The sequence below is a fragment of the Carya illinoinensis genome, chromosome 6, assembly GCF_018687715.1.
Source record: "Carya illinoinensis cultivar Pawnee chromosome 6, C.illinoinensisPawnee_v1, whole genome shotgun sequence".
NCBI classification, from domain to species: domain Eukaryota; kingdom Viridiplantae; phylum Streptophyta; class Magnoliopsida; order Fagales; family Juglandaceae; genus Carya; species Carya illinoinensis.
Genome location: NC_056757.1, coordinates 14,381,187 through 14,392,500, shown reverse-complemented (window position 1 = coordinate 14,392,500; position 11,314 = coordinate 14,381,187).

Below are 11,314 nucleotides of genomic sequence, written 5' to 3'. Positions count from 1 at the left end.
TCGCTCGAGCGGAGGCTTTTGGCCGCTCGAGCGAATTCAGGCAGATTCAAACGCTCGACTGCCGCTCGACAGGGAGCTCGAGCGGGTTGCTGAAAAACGAAGATCGCTCGAGCGGAGACATTTGCCGCTCGAGCGAAATCAGGCAGAGTCGAACGCTCGATGTGCGCTCGATAGGACGCTCGAGCGAAATCAGGCAGAGTCGAACGCTCGACGCGCGCTCGACACCCCGCTCGAGCGAACATCGTATTTTGACAGATTTTAGGTTTTCCGCCGTGGGACCATATAAAAGGCCATTCTTCACTCTAGAGCCGCGGTTTTTGACTGGAGAACACTCTTTGGGAGAGAAAAACATAGCTAGAGGGATTCAAATCATTTGTTTTGGAGACGGAATTCCAATTTATTGCACGTACGTTGGATTCATACACGAGCACGGACGGGAGAAAGGCGTTGAATCGTTCCCTTGAGCTTTTGACGACCAGTTGAGGCTGCAAGGAGGATTTTTCAGTGTTTATTTTCTTCTTCTTCTTCTCAGAACAATTATGGTGAATTCGTTTATGTTGAATTCCAATTCTAGCATGAGCTAAATTTTCTTCTTTCTAGGAAAACGATGTAACCTAATTCCGAACTATGCTTGTTTGTCCATGCTAATTTAATGCAATTCTCTATTTGTTTATCTGATTTATTCTGAGTTTAATGCTTCTAATTAACTGGCCATTGATTAGATGATTATTAATCTTGTGATTTGCTATCGAAAGAGGGAATCATAGGGTAGATCTTGGATATTTCAGCATAGGTAAGTATAGAGATCGAAAGACTTGTATGAACCTGTGTAGTAATTAAATCATTGGTCTTATTGCATTCTTGATTATTTAATTTGCATACTCTTGTGTGAATTGATAAACTAGAATCACTTCCAATTGACTATCGAAAGAGGCTTTTGGATGAATTAGAGATTTGCTAATAGACAAAAGAGGTTTAAGTTAAATTAGCTGGATGAGAAAAGCATAGTGAAGAATTATGGTGAAATCGATTTCCTAGAAGGTTTCTTCCCCATTGAATTTGATCTTTGAAAGTCAGTTTTATTTTCTTTGCTTATTTCTCTTTGAGTTGATCTAAGTTTATTTGCAACTACAAAAACCTTAGCGATTCCTCTAGATAAAATTGAGATTAGTAAAATTTTGGTATTTGGCAAGAGTAAGGTACCAATCCCTGAGGACGATACTCTACTTATTACTTTACTATAAAACTACGATACTGTGCACTTGCAGTTTTGCACCGGTCACGGGGGCATTTTACTTTTTGGGTTTTAAGCTCTTTTTTTGTTTTTGTAACTGGATTTCCTAAAGCCCAAGGAGGACAAGATTCTGTGTGGGTGATTGTCGATAGATTATCGAAATCAGCCCACTTCATACCAATCTAGATGACTTACTCGATCAGCAAGTTGGCAGAGATATATGTGAAGGAGATAGGTAGGTTGCACGGAGTTCCGTCCAAGATAGTATCGGATAGGGACTCACGGTTTACTTCAGCATTTTGGAGGAGTATGCAAAGGAACTTGGGGACAGAATTGATTTATAGCACTGCTTTCCACCCTCAGACAGATGGGCAGTCGGAGAGAACAATTCAAATTCTTGAAGATACATTCCAGGCATGTGTCTTGGATTTCAAGGAAAGTTGGATAAAATACTTACCATTAGTTGAATTTGCCTACAATAATAGTCACCAAGAGAGTATCAATGCGGCACCATATGAAGTTTTGTATGGGCGCAAATGTAGATCGCCCCTTTATTGGGACGAGGTTGGTGAGAAAAAGATGCTGGGCCCTGACTTAGTTCAAAATATGCAAGAAAAAGTAGCTATCATTAGAAAGAGGCTTGCCCTAGCTCAAGAGAGACAAAAGAAATATGCCGATCATAGAAGAAGGGAGCTGCACTTTGAGGTAGGAGACAAAGTATTCCTTCGGGTAGCTCCAATGAAAGGAGTTATGAGATTCGGCAAGAAAGGCAAATTAACCCCAAGATACATAGGCCCATTTGAGATTCTTGAAAAGATAGGAGCAGTTGCATATTGACTCGCACTACCCCCAGAATTTTCAGTCATGCATAATGTTTTCCATGTTTCAATGCTTCGAAAATATGTGCATGACCCTACACATGTGTTGGATTATGCACCTCTCCAAGTGCATAAAGATTTCTCATACGAGGAAGCACCAGTCCGAATCTTAGATCGGGAGGTTTGAGTACTTCACAATAAAACCATTCCGATGGTCAAAGTACTTTGGAACCACCACACTAAGCAAGAGGCAACCTGGGAACATGAAGACGACGTGAGGATTAAATATCCCACTCTTTTTCTTTAAGGTACGTTCAATCTCGAGGACGAGATTATTTTAAGGTGAGGAGAGTTGTAATACCCTAGTCTTACTATGTGAGTTTTTACGTCATTTTATTTTATTCCTTAAGTTAAATATGTTCATGTAAAGATTTTTATTATTTTATTTAGAGGGTGTGTTTTTACTTTTATGTGGGTTGTTAAAATAAATTAAGTATATAATTTTAAGGCCTTGTAGTATTTTCTCCTTAAATCCTAAAATTTTATGATTTATGAAAGAGCCCAAATGATTCCCACCATTGGATTGGTAATTGGAATAGTTATCTTCCTAAATCTAATCCTAACCCTCCATTTCCTTAAGCTTTTAATGACCAAATTTAACTAAGCCTTCTTCTCTTATGAACCATTGGTCTACACATAATAGATGAAGGATTTTATCTTCAAACCCATCGGTCTACACCTAATAGATGAAGGATTTTCTCTTCAAACCCATCGGTCTACACCTAATAGATGAAGGATTTTCTCTTCAAACCAATCGGTCTACACCTAATAGATGAAGGATTTTCCTCTTCAAACCCATCGGTCTACACCTAACAAATGAAGAACAAGTCTTCTTCATCTCTCTTTCCATGCTAGCCAACGCCACTTCCCTCTTTTCTTCTCCTCTTCAAGAAATCAAACTCCTCTCATTTTCTTCAAGCTTTGGACCTTCACTTCACCTCTTGAAAGAATCTAGGAGCTTAAGGTAAATTGTTTAATGTGATTTAATGTGATTTTGGAAGCTAACTAAATTGTTTAGTTTATGTTTTGATGTTATGTTTTATATATATACATATATGTTCTGTTTTGTGTATATATATAATTATGTTCTGTTTTAAGTGATTAAATGCATATATGGAGTTGTTTTGATGTTATGTTAACTAAATTAACTATTTTCTTATGTTACTCTTCTAAAGATTTGTCGAGAGGGTAATTAATTGAGGTAACATTAAGGGTAGAAAACGATGTTAGATTTTTAATATTTTAGCCATCGTTAAAAGGGGATCTAAAGGATGTTGGATGAGTTTTAACACACTTGTTATTTATTGGATTAGGATTTTCTGAAGTTAAAGGGATTGCAGCGGATCGAGGTAAGTAGCTATGACCATGCGCCCACGTCAAGTTCTCTTGTGGAAGAATATTTCTCTATCTCTTTCCAAACGTTCCTCTAATTAAAGAATAAATGAGTTTATATTATGTACAAGCCTTTCTTAGTAGCCCCTGTTAAGTATCCTATTGATTATAATTGATTGTACGTATATATGGTAATGCATGCATATAGTCCCTAAGTCATGAAATTTTTATACATGCTTCTTGAAATAACTAAGATTTTATTTATATGTAAGCATGACATAAAATGCTATTTTTCAAAATAAAAGCATATTCATCGGACTAAGGAAGATATTGAAAATGTTGATTTCAAAGAAAGAAAAGGAATGAATTAATGTATGAAAATATGTAATGGCCACATGAAAGGAAATGATATCAAAGAAATGGGCAAATTGCAATGCCGGGTAAGTAGTATTGGTAGTGCACCTAGTGCTGCTCCCTGACAGAAAGGGGTTCCTAACCTGTGGCCACGGGTGGAATCCAGGTCCAATAGGACCGCTAACTCCAACACACGGGGCGTAATAGTGTGTTGGCCACAAGAAAGTGAAAGATTAAATGAAGTGTATGCATGAAGATATGATATATAAGTATGTAAGAAAATAAGAAATAAAGATTTTGCATGAAAGTATGAAGTGAGTATATGCATGATAGTAAGAAGTAAGTGTATGCATGATGTTATAAAGAAAGTATATGTATGGAAGTATTGTCAGAATTAGTATTGGTTTATGGATGCATGTTTTCAAAAGAAAGTACTATATGCTTATTAAGTTAACAGCATGGTGTACTGCTTACTGAGTATTAGACTCACTTTGTGTTTATGTTTTAAACGTCCAGGTACAAATGAATGTACTGAGGAGCTGAGTATTTCTGAGGAGGGAGGGGCCGATGTTTAGTAGTCCCTTGGTAGTTTGGTTTCTTTTTATGAAAATATATGTTTTTTATGTTTTAATACTGGACCCCACACGGGGATGTTTTATTGAGTTAACTTCTAGACAAGATACCTTCGGGTATAAAGTATATAGTGGGGTAATGAAAACCCCTCCTGCTTTAAGTTAGTTTCCTTTTGAAAAGACTGAAGGGACTGAGTCCCTTTTTGTTTAAAGTAGTTATGTTAAATAAATGGATGACGGACTCTGAGAGTCCTTTGTAAAGGAATGTAAAGGTATGTCTATTAGATGTTTCTTTCAGTTAGAAATTAGAATTTATGCGTGATGCGTTCGAATCATCTCGCATTATCTTTTAAAAAAAATTAATAAAATAATAATAATAATAATAATAATAACAACAATATGGGAATTCATATATAAATAAATTTACTGTTATAATAGGAAAAAGAATAGGTACGGGATCACGGTCTCCCTCTTGATAGGGTGAGGTTGTGACACATTGGCCTCAGCAGTTAATAGAAATTCAAAAGGGGATGTAATTGAAATCTGAATTGAGGAGAACCCTACTACAACCCCAATCATCGCTGAAACTCTTACAATAAAATTGGCTTTCAAAATGGCAGAATTTATCAACACATCTCATACTTTCCTAGTTGGAGATTCCCAATTGGTAATTTTTTCTATCTCTAAATTAGAGGTGATTTGGCAAATATCTACAATCTCGGATGACATTGAAAATTCTTTAAAGTTTCATCTCGACTGGAGTTTCAAAAGATTGATCGATCTCAAAATCGACTTGCGCATTCAATTGTGCAATGGGCAGCTAAAAACTCTTTGTTTGGTAGCATTCCATTAGATTTCATTCCTCCTAGTATTTTGCTTTTAGACAGTGGAAAAGACCCTCCAGATGGTTTGTAATATTTTTATTAATATATGCATGCTTGATTACAAAAAAAAAAAAAGGAAGAGCTGGAGCGCCGTTTTTAGTTTTTCATTGGAGAAAAAGGGAGAATTAGCACCTGGAACGTAAGGAACCAGCAGACGCACTGATTCTTCATCACCATCTTTCACTTTAGTTTTTTTTTTTTTTTTAGATTTTTCTTGTCTATTATAATTATGGATAACTAAATTTTCAAGTAGTGTTAAAAGATGAACTTGTACATTCGATCGTATTTTTAATTTATGTATTTGATTTTGAATTGTTAAAACTCTTTTGTTTTATCATTCTCAATTCATTGTTAATGTTTTCTTTTTCAAATAATCATAGAATTTATACTGTTTATAGATTCAGTCATTTTTTTCTATTGAATGGATTAGTCCTTTGATTATGTTTAGATCAATTATTTATCTATACTGATTTAATTCTTTGCTATAATATCACTCCCTGAGTATATTGTCATTGTTGAATTTTCTCAATATGGATAATAATTTACATGTTTTAAAAGTGATGAATGATTTTTCAAAGGGTTACATCTAGTTTAATTTTGGTTTATAAATCTATACCTTCCGATTGGAAATTTTGGGAATTGAGTTCCCAATTGAGTTATTCAATAAATTAATAAAAATTAAAATATCGGATTTGTACAAAGGATTCCCTACGCTCTACTGTTTGTCAAATTTGAGTACTTTTCCGTTAGTAACTTTGTTTTACTTTAATTTGCATTTAATATTAATCTTTTTTCTCCATTCATTTAATATTTTCCTTTAGTTTTTTTGTTCCTTCTGCTATTCTTTTAATTTTTCTTCCTGTGTGTGACACCCCGTTTTTATGTGTATTTTCACTGAAGGAATATTTTAATTTAATTAATATAATAGTTCTTTTATTTTAAATTATCGGATTTTAATTAGATTTTAATTTCTGTTGAATTTAAATTGCTGTTTAATTTATTTTAGCTTGTATTTGGATTTAAAATTAAATAGTTTGTTTTTACTAGTTAATTATTATATTTTAACTTTACGTTGTGTTTAAAATATTTTCTTAGTTTTATTGCTTTTAAACTTTTTTTTTTTCGTTGGATTAGTTGTTGGACTCCAGAGGTGAGGATTGGACCTCATTTCTTTTCTTTTCTTTTTCTTTTTCCCTTTTTCCTTTTCTTTTCTTCTTTTCTTTCTTTTCTTCTTTTTTCCTTCTTCTTTTTCTTCCCGTTTTCCCCCTCTCCCCGTGCGCAGCTCCTCTCTTTTCTCCTTCCCGTTGCCGCCACTTTGACCGGCCAGTTCTCTGCCTTCCGACCACCGTTTAGTGCACCGCCACCACCACTCTCTTCCCCTTTCACCATAGATCATCCCCACCAATTTTCAAAGCCATCGGACCAGCCGTTAGCCTTCGAGAGCCGCCGGAAGTCGTGCACCTGCTCTATTTTTGCCCCTGTCGCTGGTTGCTTTCGCAGCCCAGAACCGCCGCTCGCCGGTGGCATGGCCTACACCATCCACCCAGTTTTCTTCCCCTCTCACCGGTGAACATCCCCACCAAGTTTCACCTCCATCCGAGCCACCGTTAGCCACCACGAGCTACTCCAAGCCATACGGTTTTTCACCGTTTCCGGCGCCGTCGCACCACCTCCGGCTACCATCTCTTCACAGCTTCTTCCCCTACCTCTTGCCGACCTAAACCACCCATTTCCGGTCTCGATTCGTTGCCGGAGCAGCTCCCACGAGTTCAACTCCGTTCAACCCCTTTTTGGCCTTCGACCGCCATTTCCACCACCACCCACGGCCAAAACTCATTTTCCTTAGCTTCATAAATATCTCAAGGTCATTCCCTATCAATCCCGAGCCTTGGTTTGTCCCCGTTCAAATGTGGGTATTTTACAACCCACGGCCACAGTGTAAATTACACTGTTACGTTGCTTTTCCTCCGCCGTTTGCAACGCCGCGAGCTTTCAAAAAAATACTATATAGCGCTGTAAGTATTTTCCAAACCCTACTTTTAGATTTAAACATATTTTTCTCTCTCAATAATTATTGCTACTGGTTGGTTGATTCCGGATTGAGTCCGAGGAGTTCGGGGGTCGGATGGATGGAGGACGGAGTTGCTTGATTAATTGATTTATGGTTGGTTGATTGTTTTGTGCATTGCAATTGCATTTACATGGTGCATGCACGTGTATTTTATTTTATTTGAGAAATCATGTTTTGTTGGCGTGAATGGATTTTCGGGTGCGTGTGTCTCACGAGCCCAAGCCGGGATGGGTTATTATCTCGGTGGAGCTCCTCTGGTCACTCGGGAGTGGATAATACTGAGTGACGTCCCCTGAGTTGTCACTGGGCGACGACGGGAGCGGGGCTAGAGGATGGCCTGGCCAGGTACGCGCTGGGCGCGAGTCTAGGCATCGCTCTACTCACCGACTTCGTGGCCCTTCGCTGGCGAGGGCTAGAGGATGGCCTGGCCAGGTACGCGCTGGGCGCGAGTCTGGGCATCACTCGTTTAGGTGTCACATGCGTAGTCGTTACCTACGGTGTGGCACAGAGCCAGGGTGTGCGGATGATCCCTAGGGGAGATCATGGTGCATGCATAATTGGATCGTTTTTATGGTTTTCGGATGCGGGCCATTTTCTGGGAAAATGGTGGTTTGGGCCATTATCTGGGATAATGGCGAGGCTTGGTTTTAAGGATATGTTTTTATGGGCCAAATGGGTTTTTTGGCGTGCGTGGTAAAAATGTGGTTTTGCAGGACATGTGCATTGGCTTTTCTTGCATCCGTGTTGTTTGAGTTTTATATGTTTTTATCTAGTGGTGTTTGGACTTTACTTACCTGCGGCACCATTTTTGGTACCGTAGATTTTGGTGCAGAGATCGAGGATGAGGAGGAGGAGGCTGAGCCCGAGGATGAGGCTCCGCCAGGATGCTGATGTTATGTTTTGTATTTGATATTAAATTATAATCGTGTCTTGTAATATTTATTTATGTATGTTTTGAATAGTTTTGTATTAAACAAGAAAAATTCTGGTACTTAGTTATTGACTTGCTTTTCGCTGCATATTTCTCGTGCACATTTGTCGCTTATACACACACTTGGCACACGTCGATAGGGTGATGACCCGTGATGTCATCATCCGGACGTCTCGATTTTCCTGTGTACGTGCATGGGGATTTGGGGGCGTCACACTGTGGATTTGACACTCCAAAGCTATGCTACAACTACTGCGTTATTATTTAAGCGTAATTAGCCAAGCATAAAAATTATGCAATGGACAAAATGACAAAGGGGGTGGTGTGTGGAGGTGAGATAAAAAGGTGGAGAAAATTCTTGAAGAACAAGGGTACTCCGTTTGGACAAATCTTCAATTCCTAGGTCAAATAGTTGGGCTTTTGGCTTTTATTTCTTGGAACCTGATGTGAACCCGCAGAATTGGAATTCCTTGAACCCACAATCATTTGAAAACTCACCCAAGAAAGCCAAACTCAAGTATATGGATGGAGAATTTGTTGCATGGACTACAACACAAAGTATAAATTATCTACCATCCCATTCGGTGATGTGTGAGACATCATAATGCACTGCACAAAAGAATGTTAGTGGTAAAAATCTTACAAACTCCCTTACGTGTTTACGCTCAAATAATGACACTCCACTCGTGTGTCACTCTTAATTGGCTTTTTCCTGATAATGATCTCTCACTCTCTTGCCTTTTACCTCAAGAGTTTTCCCACTCAAGTTCTTTAAAAACTAATTAAACTCAATCAAGACAATACAACTTTATTTTATTCCAAATTGTAATTACGTCCAAACAACAAGAACAGAGAAACACAAAAGGAAAAAAAAATAACACAATCAAATTGAAAACTCACCCAAGATAGCCAAATCAAGTCAATGGATGGAGAATCTAGACCCGTTGAGAACTCATTTCAAGAACCTAGATTATATTAAAATCTAGACCCGTTGAGTAACCCGTCTCAAGAAACTAGATTAAAAATTAGGAACGCCACAAACGTTCTGATTTACCTTTGATAAGTTTAAAAGTTCAAGAAGAACAAAAGGAGATAACCAACTTATAATGAAAATTCAATATTGTCTAACCTTCTCAAATGAGGATACAAGTGATTTAAATAAATCATCCCCAAAAATCCTAGTGAATAGTGTCGTGGGTACTATAGCATGAACAGTGTCGCGCTACAGTAACTTTCAAAACCCTAGTTCAAATAAAATAATTACTTTTCAAATAAGCCATTAGCCAAAATACAAGGTCTTCCCAAAACCCTAGTTCAAAAGAAATAAGACATATGTGTGGGCTGGACATCTCAAGCCTAATTATTCTAGATTAATTCTTATAACTAATAAAATAGGCCCTTTTAATGAAATAAACAAGTATAAGGCCTTCAATAACAATAGGCTCAAGTCATGTCTTCCATAGCTTGTTATATCACATGAATGAAACTAAATTTTCTTTAAGCCCATCTTGAATGTTGGGCTCTTGCAAGACACGTTCCAAGTGGATTGCACCAATGTTTGCATTGCTTCCTTGCTCTTCCTAGCTCTCAATCCTATGATTGCCCCATTTAGAATTTGCAAAGGATCTCTAAGGCTCGATCCACCTTGGGGCCCATCATTCCCCCTCTCTTCAAAAGGATTCAACCTTGAGTCTCCACCTGCATCAAAGGGAAAAAGATCAGTAACATTAAAAATAGCATAAACATGATACTTACCTGTGAGATCCACTTGATATGAATTATCATTAATTTTCTCATGAATTTAGAAAAGTCTATCCAAGTTACTCCTGTCATCAATAAGCAAAAGCATCAAATCTAAATGAGTAAATGGATTAAAACTATAAACAACTTCAAAAGGACAATATGAAGTAATAGTATGCATGGTTCTATTATATGCAAACTCTATAAATGGCAAACAATCCTCTCAAGTTTTTAAATTCTTATGAACAACAGTACATAAGAGCTGAGTTAAAGTCTTATTAACTACTTTAGTCTTGCCGTTAGTATGTGGATGACAAGTAATGGAAAATAAAAGCTTAGTACTCAAGTTTCCCACAAAACCTTGCAAAAGTAGCTAAAGAATTTAACATCCCTATCAGAAACAATACTCCTAGGCACACCATGAAGTCGCACTATCTCCCTGAAAAATAAGTTAGTTATGTTTGTCGCATCATCAGTTTTATGACATAGAATGAAATATCTCATTTTGCTAAATCTATCCACAACCACAAAAATAAAATCTCTACCCATTTTTGTTCTAGGTAGCCCTAAAACAAAGTCTATAGATATGTCTACCCATGGCACATGAGGAACGGGTAAGGGTGTATACAACCCATGTGGCAAAATCTTAGGTTTGGCCCTTCTACATATAATGCGCTTGCCACAAATGCGATTAACGTCTCTTTTCATCTTAGGCCAAAAGAAATGTTCATGCAACAATTCAATAAATGGCAAATGATACTCCCACAAACACTCATGCAACACGTCTAAAATCCGCCTTACACCAAAATGATCCATCAAACTACATCTACGTGCTTCAAGCACAATCAACTCATGCATAGAGCTATTAGGCACACAAAGTCTATTCTTTCTGAACAAGTACCAATCTAGTTTATAGAACTTACCAAACAATGCATTCTCACATACTCCATACACACTAGCAAGGTCATCATCATTAGCATGCAATTTCTTATCATATTCAAATCTCAATAAATTTGCATCGAAAATGATGATAAGGACATACCTTCTTCCTAATGCATTAACCACAAAAGTTTCCTTATGATGTGAACCCCAATCGACTAGCTTTGAGTCTTAACAACAATATTGGAAAACCAAACCAATAAAGCCAAAATTAAGTCTATGGATGAAGAATCTAGACCTGTTGAGAACTCGTTTCAAGAACCTAGATTAAATTAAAATCTAGACCCATTGAAGAATCCATCTCAAGAACCAAGATTACAAGGGAGGAACGCCATAAAGATTGTGACAAATTTAAAAGTTCAATTAAGAATAAGAGGAG